The sequence below is a fragment of the Chiloscyllium punctatum genome, chromosome 47 (assembly GCF_047496795.1).
Source record: "Chiloscyllium punctatum isolate Juve2018m chromosome 47, sChiPun1.3, whole genome shotgun sequence".
In the NCBI taxonomy this organism is placed as follows: Eukaryota; Metazoa; Chordata; class Chondrichthyes; order Orectolobiformes; family Hemiscylliidae; genus Chiloscyllium; species Chiloscyllium punctatum.
In genome coordinates, this window is record NC_092785.1 from 3,056,782 (window position 1) to 3,072,464 (window position 15,683).

The 15,683-nt window shown below is 52.0% G+C and overlaps 1 long non-coding RNA gene across 1 annotated transcript; it reads right to left on the reverse strand.

The window, feature by feature from the left end:
• Nucleotides 1–3,828: 3,828 nt before the first annotated feature.
• On the reverse strand, nt 3,829–14,660 carry LOC140468436 (uncharacterized). Its single transcript, XR_011955646.1, has 3 exons — nt 14,554–14,660; nt 11,749–11,869; nt 3,829–3,892 (listed from the first exon to the last, which is right to left on the reverse strand). It is a non-coding gene; the product is annotated as an uncharacterized lncRNA (long non-coding RNA).
• Between the last annotated feature and the right edge of the window lie 1,023 nt (nt 14,661–15,683).

Genomic DNA, 15,683 nt, shown 5'->3' on the forward strand with positions numbered 1-15,683 from the left:
GATGGGTTGGCCATGGGAAATTGTCCCATAGTGCTCAGGGATGTGCAGGTTAGGGTGGATTGGCCATGGGGAATTGTCCCATAGTGCCCAGGGATGTGCAGGTTAGGGTGGATTGGCCATGCTAAATTGTCCCATAGTGCCCAGGGATGTGTAGGTTAGGGTGGATTGGCCATGGGAAATTGTCCCATAGTGCCCAGGGATGTGTAGGTTCGGGTGGATTGGCCATGGGAAATTGTCCTATCGTGCCCAGGGATGTGCAGGTTAGGGTGGGATTGACCATGGGAAATTGTCCCATAGTGTCCAGGGACGTGTAGGTTAGGGTGGATTGGCCATGGGAAATTGTCCCATAGTGCCCAGGGATGTGTAGGTTAGGGTGGATTGGCCATGGGAAATTTCCCATAGTGTCCAGGGATGTGCAGGTTAGGGTGGATTGGCCATGGGAAATTGTCCCATAGTGCCCAGGGATGTGCAGGTTAGGGTGGATTGGCCATGGGAAATTGTCCCATAGTGCCCAGGGATGTGTAGGTTAGGGTGGATTGGCCATGGGAAATTGTCCCATTGTGCCCAGGGATGAGCAGGTTAGGGTGGGATTGGCCATGGGAAATTGTCCCATAGTGTCCAGGGATGTGCAGGTTAGGGTGGATTGGCCATGGGAAATTTCCCATAGTGTCCAGGGATGTGCAGGTTAGGGTGGATTGGCCATGGGAAATTGTCCCATAGTGCCCAGGGATGTGCAGGTTAGGGTGGATTGGCCATGGGAAATTGTCCCATAGTGCCCAGGGATGTGTAGGTTAGGGTGGATTGGCCATGGGAAATTGTCCCATAGTGTCCAGGGATGTGTGGGTTAGGGTGGATTGGCCATGGGAAATTGTCCCATAGTGCCCAGGGATGTGTAGGTTAGGGTGGATTAGTCAGGGGTAAACGTCGAGTAATAGGGGAGGGGGAATGGGTCCGGGTGGGTCATAGTTCGGAGGGTCAGTGTGGACTGGTTGGGCCGAAGGGCCTGTTTCCACGTTGCAGGGATTCTATGATTCAAACCGTCTTTGTGTGGGCTGTCTGAAACCAAGGCAGAACACAAACGCGGCGTGTTTTCCTTCAGAGTTAAAAAAGTCTTTATTGAAGAATCTGAAAAACACAATTGTGTACACGCACAACCTGAAATAATAAACGTGGCGAACACCAAACGTGAGCTATTTCTAACAGTATTTTCAGTCCAGCTGGTGAAACAAGTCCAGCCGATGTGTAGGCCCCACACCCACCTCCATCCAGGGAATCTTGACAGCACAGCAGGAGGCCATTTGGCCCTTTGTGTCGATGCTAGCCCGGCCCTGGAGTGAAGCCATCATTTCCAATTGCCTGCCCTATCCCCTGCAACAAGTGGGGATTTAAAAGGTGGACTTAGTCTGTTGTCAGAAGCAACGAACATATGTCGGTTTTTATGAACAATGAAATGGCCTTTCCAGTTTATAACAACGCAACAAAATGGCTTCAACTTATGATTTGACTTTGTCGCCCAGACTGCGGCTTTGCTGAATTAGCTGAATCGCAAACAGTGGAGTTTTCATCAAATGAATTGTGAAGCATTAATTGAACTAACCTTGAACTGTTCCCATGAGATGACAATTTACGTAAAACAAGACTATCCCAGGGAATATCATTGGATTAGCCTGTTGTCAATCGCATTATAGTTGCTTGGTCTTTTGTTGTAATCAACGCTGTCCTGAGAATTGCTTCTTGCTCAATTGTATCTGCGCAATTTCGCCAGGGAGCACAGGACTTTTAACCTCTGTGTTGCTGGACAGAATTGTGTCAGGCTGCCATATTTAATCAAACCGAGGCTGACCGCATTCGGATGAATCTTTGGACGGATCTCGAGACCAGGAGGACCTCCGTATCTTCACAAGCGCATCGTCCGTCTTCATTCCCATCGAGACCACCCACTTGCTCACCTGCCACGTGGGTCACCTCACTTACGAATGACCCCCCGTGTCTGCAGGGGATGCCAGCTAGGAAAGGGCTTCCACAGATCCCCCACAGTCCATCCTGTCGGGAGAGGTGGGGGGTGAGGGGGGGGTCTCTTGAAGCAAGGAGGGGTAACACTGCATCTTTGACCCATTGGTCCAGCCAGACTGTGGCCTGCCCCACACCCAAGACAGGAGAAGGTGAAGAAATCATTAGAATCCCTCAGGGGATATCCACGCGGCCGAATGGGGGAATGCAGCATTCCTGCCGAACTCGGGGAATCGCTGAGCCGTGATCTTCCAAAGTGGGGAAGGAATGGAAGCCGGGTGGAAGTGTGGACCTCACGTCAAACTCCCCCCACGATCCAACCCCCTTCTCAACCGCCTTCCACCTCAGGTGTATCACAGCCCGGCGAAGTCTGTACAGCCAGCCACAGACACACCCAGAGAGACCTCCCTGTCTGCGATGGAACGTCATGTATGATGGGAATCCATGGGAGGGCATTCCACCCAGGCCCCACCCCCAATCTATCATTGCATTTCCCATGGCCAATCCATGTGCCCAGGGATGTGCAGGTTAGGGTGGATTGGCCATGGGAAATTGTCCCATAGTGCCCAGGGATGTGCAGGTTAGGGTGGATTGGTCATGGGAAATTGTCTCATCGTGCCCAGGGATGTGCAGGTTAGGATGGATTGACCATGGGAAATTGTCCCATAGTGCTCAGGGATGTGCAGGTTAGGGTGGGATTGGCCATGGGAAATTGTCCCATAGTGTCCAGGGATGTGCAGGTTAGGGTGGGATTGGCCATGGGAAATTGTCCCATAGTGCCCAGGGATGTGCAGGTTAGGGTGGATTGGCCATGGGAAATTGTCCCATAGTGCCCAGGGATGTGTAGGTTAGGGTGGGATTGGCCATGGGAAATTGTCCCATAGTGCCCAGGGATGTGTAGGTTAGGGTGGGATTGGCCATGGGAAATTGTCCCATAGTGCCCAGGGATGTGCAGGTTAGGGTGGATTGGCCATGGGAAATTGTCCCATAGTGCCCTGGGATGTGCAGGTTAGGGTGGACTGGCCATGGGAACTTGTTCTATAGTGTTAGGTGCATTAGTCAGAGGGGAATGGGTCTGGGTGGATTTCTCTGTGGAGGGTCGGTGTGGACCTGTTGGGCCGAAGGGCCTGTTTCCACACTGTGGGGAATCTAAACCGTTCAAGATAACGGCCTCCCGGCCAATGGACTCTGCCCCAGCCCAACCAAACCAAATGAAAACCGTCTGCCAACTGCATTGCCTCAACAAACAGAAAAGAGTCTTCCGAAATGCAATCATCTTCCAGAGGTAGCGTGAGCATTAATTCAAGTTCATTCACATCAGTTAAAAACAGAAAGAGAGAGAGAGAGAATTTGTTCATTCAGAGTCTGCCCGGTGAGAGTCAGCCCAGACGGCGGAAGTCACTGCTCAGTTCGGTTTCGGATTACTCACGGACATCGGATCAAACAGTGTTCGGAGATTTGGCCCACCGCATCCAGCTGCTTCTGCAGCGAGCCAGTCGGGGAACTGAAAGGGACGAGGGATGGGCAAGTTGTTGGGGTGTTCCTCCTGCTTCGATGAGGGAGGCTCGGAGAACGCGCCAGGGAAGCCTTCCCCTCCGAAGTTACGTCTTTGGCGCCGACATTGTGCCATAGCCAGCTCGGGCACGGGGTGGGGGTCTTGGGAGGGCGTGCAAATCGATGGGAAGGTGGGTGGGGGGGGGGGGCGCGAGACCAGTCTGTCTTAAAATCGACCCGGTGTGTCCAGCCGTGTCTCGGGCGATCAGGGTCAGTGCACGCCCCTTCCCCACCCCCAACCCCGTTCGACGTCCAGGGTAACTCCCCCAGGCGATTCGGTCCTCTCAGCTTGAAAGCCTCTCTGGAACTTTCTCCCGGCTCCCCGTGCCTGCAGCAGAGAGGGGCGAGAGAAGACAGCGATAAAGGAAGGGGAGGTGAATGAAGGGGTGGGGAAGGGAGTGGATTTTGGCGGTGAGTGCAAAAGTGCCCACTGGGGGCAGCAGGAATGAAAAAGAGAACCGTCTGAGCTAACCCGAGTGAGGTCACTGAGGTCTGAGATCCAGACTCCCGACGGGCCATTCGGCCCATCGAGGCCACACACCGGACCTCAGAAAAACATCCCACCCGGGTCCACTTCCCCATCCGATCGCTGCAACCCTGCATTCCCCAAGGCCAATCCCACCCTAACCTGCACATCCCTGGGCACAACGGGACAATTTCCCATGGTCAATCCCACACTAACCTGCACATCCCTGGGACACTATGGGACAATTCCCCAAGGCCAATCCCACCCTAACCTGCACATCCCTGGGCACAACGGGACAATTCCCCATGGTCAATCCCACACTAACCTGTACATCCCTGGGCACTATGGGACAATTCCCCATGGTCAATCCCACCCTAACCTGCACATCCCTGGGCACTATGGGACAATTTCCCATGGCCAATCCCACCCTAACCTACACATCCTTGGGCACTATGGGACAATTCCCCATGGTCAATCCCACACTAACCTGTACATCCCTGGGCACTATGGGACAATTCCCCATGGTCAATCCCACACTAACCTGCACATCCCTGGACACTATGGGACAATTTCCCATGACCAATCCACCCTAACCTGCACATCCCTGGGACACTATGGGACAATTCCCCATGGTCAATGCACCCTAACCTGCACATCCCAGGGACACTATGGGACAATTCCTCATAGTCAATCCCACCCTAACCTGCACATCCCTGGGCACTATGGGACAATTTCCCATGGCCAATCCCACCCTAACCTACACATCCTTGGGCACTATGGGACAATTCCCCATGGTCAATCCCACACTAACCTGTACATCCCTGGGCACTATGGGACAATTCCCCATGGTCAATCCCACACTAACCTGCACATCCCTGGGCACTATGGGACAATTTCCCATGGCCAATCCCACCCTAACCTGTACATCCCTGGGCACTATGGGACAATTCCCCATGGTCAATCCCACACTAACCTGCACATCCCTGGGCACTATGGGACAATTCCCCATGGTCAATCCCACACTAACCTGCACATCCCTGGGACACTATGGGACAATTTCCCATGGCCAATCCACCCTAACCTGCACATCCCTGGACACTATGGGACAATTTCCCATGACCAATCCACCCTAACCTGCACATCCCTGGGACACTATGGGACAATTCCCCATGGTCAATGCACCCTAACCTGCACATCCCAGGGACACTATGGGACAATTCCCCATGGTCAATCCACCCTAACCTGCACATCCCAGGGCACTATGGGACAATTTCCCATGGTCAATCCACCCTAACCTACACATCCCTGGACACTATGGGACAATTTCCCATGGCCAATCCCACCCTAACCTGCACATCCCTGGGCACTATGGGACAATTTCCCATGGCCAATCCCACCCTAACCTACACATCCCTGGACACTATGGGACAATTTCCCATGGCCAATCCCACCCTAACCTGCACATCCCTGGACACTGTGGGACAATTTCCCATGGCCAATCCCACCCTAACCTGCACATCCCTGGGCACTATTGGAAAATTTCCCATGGTCAATCCACCCTCACCTGCACATCCCTGGGCACTATGGGACAATTTCCCATGGTCAATCCACCCTAACCTGCACATCCCTTGGCACTAAGGGACAATTTCCCATGGTCAATCCACCCTAACCTGCACATCCCTGGACACTATGGGACAATTTCCCATGGCCAATCCACCCTAACCTGCACATCCCTGGACACTATGGGACAATTTCCCATGGTCAATCCACCCTAACCTGCACATCCCTTGGCACTAAGGGACAATTACAACATCCTTGTACATTCAGTGAACTGTACAATGCATAACCTTCTTGCTTTTAAATTCGATTCCCCCTTTGTAATAAACAATGACACATGATTAGCTTCCTTCATTACTCACTGTTCCCGAAACCAATACATCCATATTCGGGCCAGTCAGGTTAAAGACAGGAAGGACATTCCCAACAACATTAGGGGTGTTCGTAACCAGAGCCGGGGTGGGTGGGGGTGTCACAGTCTAAGGATATGGGGGTGGGCTATTTGGGAGTGAGTTGCAGAGGTTGGATTTGTTCTTCGGGCTGTAGGGATCAAAGGGTAAGGGGGAGGAAGAAGGAACAGGGGGCTGAGGTGGATGCTCAGAAATGATCGTATCGAATGGGGGAGCAGGGCCAAATGGCCTGTTCACCTTCCTCATAAAGTGATTCAGCACCGATTCAGGCCCTTCAGCCCACTATGTCCGTGCTGACCCAGAAACACCAAACTACGCTAGACCTATTTGTCCATAGCCCACAATGCCCTGGAATTTTAAGCGCTCCTTCAGATGTTTCTGAATTGTTGTGTGAGTACCTGTCTCCACCAGCCTCACAGGCAGTACCTTCCTTATTCCCAGCACCCTCAGGACGAACAGACCCTTTCGTCCAATCCTCTCTGAACCACTGACTCCTCACCCTCCGCTGATGCCCTCTGGTCTTACGCACATCTGCCATGGGGTGGAGGGGGGAGGAAGATTCTCACAATCTACCCTTGTCTCTGCCTCTGTATCCCTTAGTCGGATCGCTCAGCACCCCCCAGCCTGTTCTGCTCCAAGGAACACAAACCCAGCCTATCCCAGTCTTAATGGGGAGGTCCCAGACCATGCAACAGCCTGGTGAATCCCCTGTGTAATCATGCCTTCCCGATAGTGTGGTGACTGGAACTGCACACAGTACTTAACCAAGGGCTTAGCCAATGTTTTCTAAAGTAACGATGCTTCATTGCTCCTCGATTCTACCTGCTGTTGTATGAAGGCAGTATCCTCCTAGCCCACCCTGTCTCCCTGTGCTGACACCTTCAGGGGTCTATGGACTTGCTCACCCAGGTCTCTTTGTCCCTCAGCGCTCCCTGGGAACCGACCATTCAGTCCCTTGTTGTACCTTCCACGAAGAGGCGATGGTCTAGTGGTAGAATCACTGGACTGTTAATCCAGATTATTGTACCATTCAAAGACTGGAGACGGTTACAGAGAGGGGTGAACTCGGCCCGGACAATCACTAAGGCCAACCTCCCGTCTGTAGAATCCATCTACCAGGCCCTGCTGTCCGGGGAAAGGCCGCCAGCATTCTCAAAGATCCATCCCACCCTGGCAATATCTTTCTACAACCCCTCCCATTGGGGAGAAGGTACAGAATCCTGAACACACCCACCAGCCGGTTTCGAAACAGGTTCTAACCCACTGAATGGACTCACAAACTCTGGCCATTCTCCCGTCCCTGTGTTTGTGTGTTTGCTGCTGTTTACCTATTATTTACTTATCGATGTTACAGAACTCTGTGATAGGTCTGTAGTGCTCACAAGACAAAGCTTTTCACCGTGTCTCGGTACACGTGACAATCAATCCAATCCAATCCAATCCAATCCAATGTAATCTAATGTAATCTAATCTAATCCAATCCAATCCAATCCAATCCAATCCAATCCAACCCAATCTAATCTAATCCAATCCAATCCAATGTATTCTAATCCAATCCACTCCAATCCAATCCAATCCAATCCAATCTAATCCAATCTAATCCAATCCAATCCAATCCAATCTAATCCAATCCAATCCAATTCAATTCAATCCAGTTCAATTCAATTCAGATAATGTTCCAGGGACCCAGGTTCAATTCTCAGCACTGGATACAGTGGAATTTGAATTCAATAAAAATCTGGAATTAGGAACCTAATGATCACCACAAATCCATTATCGGAAAAACCCATCAGGTTCACTCATGTCCTTCAGGGAAGGAAACTGCCAACCTTGCCTGGTCTGGCCTCCATGTGACTCCACACTCACAGCGATATGGTTACTCTGGGGCAATTAGGGTCAGATAATAAACGCTGATCTGGTCAGTGATGCCCACATCCCATTGTGATGATGCTGTTCCCTCAACAAGGTTATGATGTCCTTGGATTTTTTTTTCAGAGGGGTTGTAAAAGCATGGATTCCGAGATGTCTGAATCGATCCACTTAGAGTCAGAGAGATGTTCAGCATGGAAACAGACCCTTCGGTCCAACCCGTCCATGCCAACCAGATATCCCAACCCAATCTAGTCCCACCTGCCAGCACCCAGCCCATATCCCTCCAAACTCTTCCTATTCATAAACCCATCTAGATGCCTTTTATGTGTTGCATTTATATGAGCCTCCACCACTTCCTCTGACAGCTCATTCCATACACGTACCACCCTCTTCGTGAAAAAGTTGCCCCTTAGGTCTCTTATATCTTTCCCCTCTCACCCTAAACCTATGCCCCTCTAGTTCTGGACTCCCCATTCCCAGGGAAAAGACTTTGCCTATTTAACCTATCCATGCCCCTCATGATTTTGTAAACCTCTATAAGGTCACCCCTCAGCCTCCGACGCTCCAGGGAAAACAGCCCCAGCCTATAGCCCTATAGCTCAGATCCTCCAACCCTCTACGTTTTGAAACAAACACTTGTACAATGAGAGGGGAGTGAATTAGATTAGATTACTTACAGTGTGGAAACAGGCCCTTCGGCCCAACAAGTCCACACCGCCCCGCCGAAGCGCAACCCACCCATACCCCTACACCTACCCCTTACCTAACACTACGGGTAATTTAGTATGGCCAATTCACCTGACCTGCACATCTTTGGACTGTGGGATGAAACCGGAGCACCCGGAGGAAACCCACGCAGACACAGGGAGAACGTGCAAACTCCACACAGGCAGGAATTGAACCCGGGTCTCAGGTGCTGTGAGGCAGCAGTGCTAACCAGTGGGTGGTTCTCCCAGCTCAGCAGTCTGGCAGGCAGGCAATCATATTTGAGGTTGACTGACCCAAAGAAACAGCAACAGGGAAGAAGGTGTTCAACGCTGATGGGTCTCTCTCTTGTCAGAACCTGTCTTTGATTTTTACCTTTTTGTTGCCAAGTGGGGGGGGGGGGATAATTGTAGGAATTTGGAACAGCATCATTAAGTCAGGAACACTCTGTCGGGTTTTCAGAACAGGATACGTTATGCCGTATTCTGTTCTCTTCTGTTTGCGTTTCATTCGGCAATCTTAAAAATAAATTCTGTTTTGTGTAAAACGGAAAGGTTGGGGAACTGCATCACTCCTGAAGTATCCACTGTAAACCCGCTTAAACTGGCCAGCAAAGGTAGGCTCCTGGCTACTTTCTGCAAATGTTTTGAGGGGGTCTGGCCTGCTCCCGAACACCATGACTGAATACATAAAACAAAAAGAGTCTGGATGTTTTTTTGTGTGTGTGTCTCTCTCTCCGGTTATTTTGCGATTCATGCCCTGGGATTCTGGTATCCCCCTGCACATCTGTATCTAGAGTAACACAGTGTCTCACTGCTGCCTCCCAGCGCCAGGGGCCTGGGTTCAATTCCCCGTGTCTGCATGGGTTTCCTCTGGGTGTTCTGGTTTCCTCCCACAGTCTAAAGATGTGCAGGTTAGGGTGGGATTGGCCATGGGAAATTGTCCCATAGTGCCCAGGGATGTGCAGGTTAGGGTGGGATTGGCCATGGGGAATTGTCCCATAGTGCCCAGGGATGTGCAGGTTAGGGTGGGATTGGCCATGGGAAATTGTCCCATAGTGTCCAGGGATGTGCAGGTTAGGGAGGATTGGCCATGGGAAATTGTCCCATAGTGCCCAGGGATGTGCAGGTTTGGGTGGATTGGCCTTAATAAAGTGCCCATAGTGTCCAGGGATGTGCAGGTTAGGCTGGATTGGCCATGGGGAATTATCCCATAGTGCCCAGGGATGTGCAAGTTAGGGTGGATTGGCCATGAGAAATTGTCCCATAGTGTCCAGGGATGTGCAGGTTAGGGTGGATTGGCCATGGGGAATTGTCCCATTGTGCCCAGGGATGTGCAGGTTAGGGTGGATTGGCCATGGGAAATTGTCCCATAGTGCCCAGGGATGTGCAGGTTAGGGTGGATTGGTCATGGGGAATTGTCCCATAGTGTCCAGGGATGTGCAGGTTAGGGTGGATTGGCCATGGGGAATTGTCCCATTGTGCCCAGGGATGTGCAGGTTAGGGTGGATTGGCCATGGGGAATTGTCCCATAGTGCCCAGGGATGTGCAGGTTAGGGTGGATTGGCCATGGGGAATTGTCCCATAGTGCCCAGGGATGTGCAGGTTAGGGTGGATTAGTCAGGGGTAAATGTAGGTTAATAGAGTTGGGGAATGGGTAAGGCTGGGTGTGGACTTGTTGGGCCGAAGGGCCTGTTTCCATCGTGTTGGGATTCGAAGCTGTTCCGTGAAGCTTGATTAGTCTAAGAACTGGAAAGAGGGGCTGCCTGATGACTCAGTGTTGGACTCTGCTGAAAGGTAGGATAGATTAGAGTGGTGCTGGAAAAGCACAGCAGGTCTGGCAGCATCCGAGGGGCAGGAGAGTCATCAAACTGATTGAAACACAGAAAGCCCTGAGAGGTTCTGACAGAGGAAATGTGAAAAGGGTCTTTCTTTTTGCGGGAAAAATCTAGACAAGGCAAATCACGCACTTAACAATGGAGATACGGAGAATTCTTTCCTCATCGAATCTTTGGAATTCTCCTCCTCAAAACCCCTAAAGTACGAGGTGGACAGTAGAAGCCACAGGACGGAGGTTACCAGAGGCAGGTAATCAGAGCAGCGACGTTGAGAGGGACGTGTTCAAGGAATCGAGTGGCCTCCTCCGAATGTGCTTGAGGGAAGTAAACTGATCATGTCCCCACATCAGACTGTGGATCTCACCAGATAGTCAGCACTCTTTAGACAGGAGCATCGGAGGCTGAGGGGTGACCTTATAGAGGTTTATAAAATCATGAGGGACATGGATAGGGTAAATAGACAAAGTCTTTTCCCCCTGGGGTGGGGGAGTCCAGAACTAGAGGGGCATAGGTTTAGGGTGAGAGGGGAAAGGGAGCTAAGGGGTAACTTTTTCACCCAGAGGGTGGTACGTGTATGGAATGAGCTGCCAGAGGAAGTGGTGGGGGCTGGTACAATGACAGCATTGAAAAGGTGGATGGGGACATGAATAGGAAGGGTTTAGAGGGAGATGGGCCAAGGGAGCGTCGCACTGGCAGAGGGTCAGTGCTGAGGGAGTGGGCACTGTCGGAGGGTCAGTGCTGAGGGAGTGGGCACTGTCGGAGGGTCAGTGCTGAGGGAGTGGGCACTGTCGGAGGGTCAGTGCTGAGGGAGTGGGCCCTGTCGGAGGGTCAGTGCTGAGGGAGTGGGCCCTGTCGGAGGGTCAGTGCTGAGGGAGTGGGCCCTGTCGGAGGGTCAGTGAGCTGAATCTGATTCAGTGCGGCCTTGCCTTCAGGCTCCAGTGTCGTGGGTCTCCCACCCATTAACCTGAGTGAGGTCAATCCATTGAAGGAAGGCGCTGGTGAAGTTGGCCTCGTAGCAGACTCCATGGGACAGGAGTCCTGCTCTCCTAGACAGAACGAGCAGAGGACCAGCAGACGGGAGATGTCCGAGAAGCTGGGAACGTTTTTCCGAGGGAAGCGAAGCGACGGGGAAAGGCAATCGAGATGTTGGCAACCCTGAAGGGTGTGATCCCACCTCCCCCTCCTCCCCGAGTGAACACGGGCTACGAGGACACAGTGAATGGGGATCATCCAGCGCTGGAAGAGTGAAGGCTGGAAATCCGTTACGTGTGAGGGGTTGGTCACGGTTTCACTCCGAACACAGCCCTTTCCAAAGTCTCGGAGCTGTCCGTACTCACCCTACCCGGGAGGAGGGCCCGTGGATCTACACTCGTTGGCTGTGGGTGTCGAAGAAATCGTAATCACTGTCCGAAGAATTGTCTCGGAGATTGAGCGGGGCATTAGCCCTTCGTTCTAAAGCTGTTGAGAAACAGGAATGGTATTAACGAAGTTGCAACATAAAATATAGAGAAGGACAGCACAGAACAGGCCCTTGGGCCCACGATGCTGTGCCGAGATTTAATCCTAATGTAAAATATAGTAACTTAACCTACGCCCCCCTCAGCTCCCTGCTCTCCACGTTCATGTCCAACAGTCTCTTAAATGTTCCCAGTGACTCTGCTTCCCCCACCACCGCTGGCAACGCATTCCATACATTCACAACTCTCTGCGTAAAGAACCTACCTCTGACATTTCCTTTATACCTTCCTCCTAATATCTTCAAACTCTGACTCCTCGTACCAGTCCATCCTACCCTGGGGAAAAGTCTCTGGCTATTGTCTCTACCCACGCCTCTTATTATCTTGTACACCTCGATCAGGTCTCCTCTCTCCCTCCTTCTCTCCGGAGAGAAAAGTCTGAGCTTATTCAACCTTTCTTCACAAGGCAAGCCCTCCAGTCCAGGCAGCATCCTGGTAAACCTTCTTTGCACCCTCTCCAAAGCCTCCGTATCTTTCCTATAGTAGGGCGACCAGAACTGGACACAATATTCCAAGTGTGACCTCACCAGGGACTTGTAGAGCTGTAACAGCTCTTAAACTCGATCCCCTTGTTAATGAAAGCAAAAACACAACATGCTTTCTTAACAACCCCATCCACTTGGGTGGCAACTTTGAGGGATCTATGTACTTGCACACCCAGATCCCTCTGTTCCTCCACACTGCCAAGAATCCTGTCTTTAATCCTATATCCAGTATTCGAGTTCGACCTTCCAAAATACATCACTTCCCATTTATCCAGATTGAACTCCATCTGCCATTTCTCAGCCCAGCTCTGCATCCTGTCAATGTCACGCTGCAGCCTGCAGTAGCCCTCTATATTATCAACAACACTTCCAACCTTAGTGTCATCTGAAAATTTACTAACCCACCCCTCAACCTCCTCATCCAAGTCATTTATAAAAACTACAAAGAGCAGAGGCCCAAGAACAGAGCCCTGCGGGACCTCACTCAACACTGACCTCCAGGCAGAATACTTTCCATCTACAAACGCTCTCTGCCTTCTGTCAGCCAACCAATTCTGAATCCAGATAGCCAAATCTCCCTGTATCCCATACTTCCTGACTTTATGAGTGAGCCTACCATGGAGAACCTTATCAAATGCCTTGCTGAAGTCCATATACACTACATCCACTGCTCGACCTTCATCTACCTGTCTTGTCACCTCCTCAAAGAACTCAATAAGACTTGTGAGGCATGACCTGCCCCTCACAAAGCCATGCTGACTGCCTTTAATCACACGATGCTTTTCCAAATAGTCATAAATCCTGTCCCTCAGAATTCTTTCCAAAACTTTGCTGACCACAGACTGGTCTGTAATTGCCAGGGATTTCCCTATTCCCCTGCTTGAAAAGAGGAACAACATTCGCCTCCTTCCAATCCTCCGGTATGACTCCCGTGGAGAGTGTGGAAGCAAAGATCCTCGCCAGCGGCTTAGCAACCTCCTTTCTCGCTTCCCAGAACAGCCGACGATAAATCTGGTCTGGCCCTGGGGACTTATCAATCTTAATGTTTTCCAACATGACCAACAAGGTAAAGGGAAACAATGTTCTGAAGCAAGACCTCACCTTTTCGCGAATTTCATGAAATACCGAACTGTCGGAGGGTCAGTGCTGAGGGAGTGGGGCACTGTCGGAGGGTCAGTGCTGAGGGAGGGGGCACTGTCGGAGGGTCAGTGCTGAGGGAGTGGGCACTGTCGGAGGGTCAGTGCTGAGGGAGTGAACACTGTCGGAGGGTCAGTGCTGAGGGAGTGGGCAATGTCGGAGGGTCAGTGCTGAGGGAGGGGGCACTGTCGGAGGGTCAGTGCTGAGGGAGTGGGCACTGTCGGAGGGTCAGTGCTGAGGGAGTGGGCACTGTCGGAGGGTCAGTGCTGAGGGAGGGGGCACTGTCGGAGGGTCAGTGCTGAGGGAGTGGGCACTGTCGGAGGGTCAGTGCTGAGGGAGTGGGCACTGTCGGAGGGTCAGTGCTGAGGGAGTGGGCAATGTCGGAGGGTCAGTGCTGAGGGAGAGGGCACTGTCGGAGGGTCAGTGCTGAGGGAGTGGGCACTGCCGGAGGGTCAGTGCTGAGGGAGTGGGCACTGTCGGAGGGTCAGTGCTGAGCAAGTGGGCACTGTCGGAGGGTCAGTGCTGAGCGAGTGGGCACTGTCGGAGGGTCAGTGCTGAGGGAGTGGGCACTGTCGGAGGGTCAGTGCTGAGCGAGTGGGCCCTGTCGGAGGGTCAGTGCTGAGGGGGTGGGCACTGTCGGAGGGTCAGTGCTGAGGGAGTGGGCACTGTCGGAGGGTCAGTGCTGAGGGAGTGGGCACTGTCGGAGGGTCAGTGTTGAGGGAGTGGGCACTGTCGGAGGGTCAGTGCTGAGGGAGTGGGCACTGTCGGAGGGTCAGTGCTGAGCGAGTGGGCACTGTCGGAGGGTCAGTGCTGAGCGAGTGGGCACTGTCGGAGGGTCAGTGCTGAGGGAGTGGGCACTGTCGGAGGGTCAGTGCTGAGCGAGTGGGCCCTGTCGGAGGGTCAGTGCTGAGGTACTGCCGCGTTGTTGGAAGGCTACACGATGTTTTGACTTTGTGACCATTGATGAGGAAACATCTTTCTTGTCCCCGGCCTGTGTCGTTACCTGGATAGGCTGACAAGGTGTCTTTCGGCGGGCCGTTTGTGTGCGTGTTGCTGCTCGCACTCTGGGAGGACACTGGTCTGAAGTTGGCGTTATTATTTCGATGGAAGGAGACTTGTCAAACAAAATACAGAAAGAAAAGTTTAATGACTGACTCATACTGCTGTGCTCTTGTCTCTGCTGGAGTTGGAGGGAGCGTATTTAGTTTTTTCATTTATTCTTCGGATGAGGGTTGGCTAGCCCAGCATTTATTGCCTGTCCCTAATTGCCCCAGAGGGCAGTTAAGAGTCAACCCCATTGCTGTGGGTCTGGAGTCACACGTAGGCCCAGACCAAACACGGGTGACAGTTTCCTTCCCTCAAGGACACTAGTGTCCCAGATGGAGTTCTCCAACAATAGATTCATGGCCACTACGACAGTTCTCATTCCCGATCTTAATGGAACCCAAATCCCACCATCTGCCGCGGCGAGATTCAAACTGGAGTCCCCAGGACATTCACAGTCCAGCGATAGTACCACTGGGCCATCAGCTCCACCCCACCCCCTGTAGGAACAGAGGTAGGCCATTTGGCCCCTCCTGTGCTGTGGGATACTGTTGGCGCGTGTGTACTGGAGGTATCCTGTCCTTCACCTCCTGGGCTGAGTCTGGGACACGGTGTTGTGGGGAATGTTGCAGTGTGAGGGAAGTTGTTAAAGCTCCCAAAACATTGGCTCCAGGTTTTCACCGGATGCACACTGAGAGTTGCAGATTAAGTTCGACTCCAGCGTTTAGAGGGACCAGCTGGATTTGTACTGCTCCCTAAGGTCCCTGGAATAATGCCTGATCAACAGTCATTGTGCGTCTTGCTCATCTGTTACCTCAGACCACAGTCTATCCTTTGCCACTCATCACTAAACCCAAGGAAGGTTTCGGAAGCAGAGAATTCTCTCGGACAACTCTTACCCAGTGGCACGTAGTTTTAATACATCGAGAGTCAATTTGGCATGGTCTTTTCCCTGAAGTGTCAGAGGTCGATAATATCGTGAGGGGCATGGATAGGATAAATAGACAAAGAGACCTTGGAGTGCAGGTTCATAGCTCCTTGAAAGTGGAGTCGCAGGTCGATAGGATAGTGAAGGCAGCGTTTGGTATG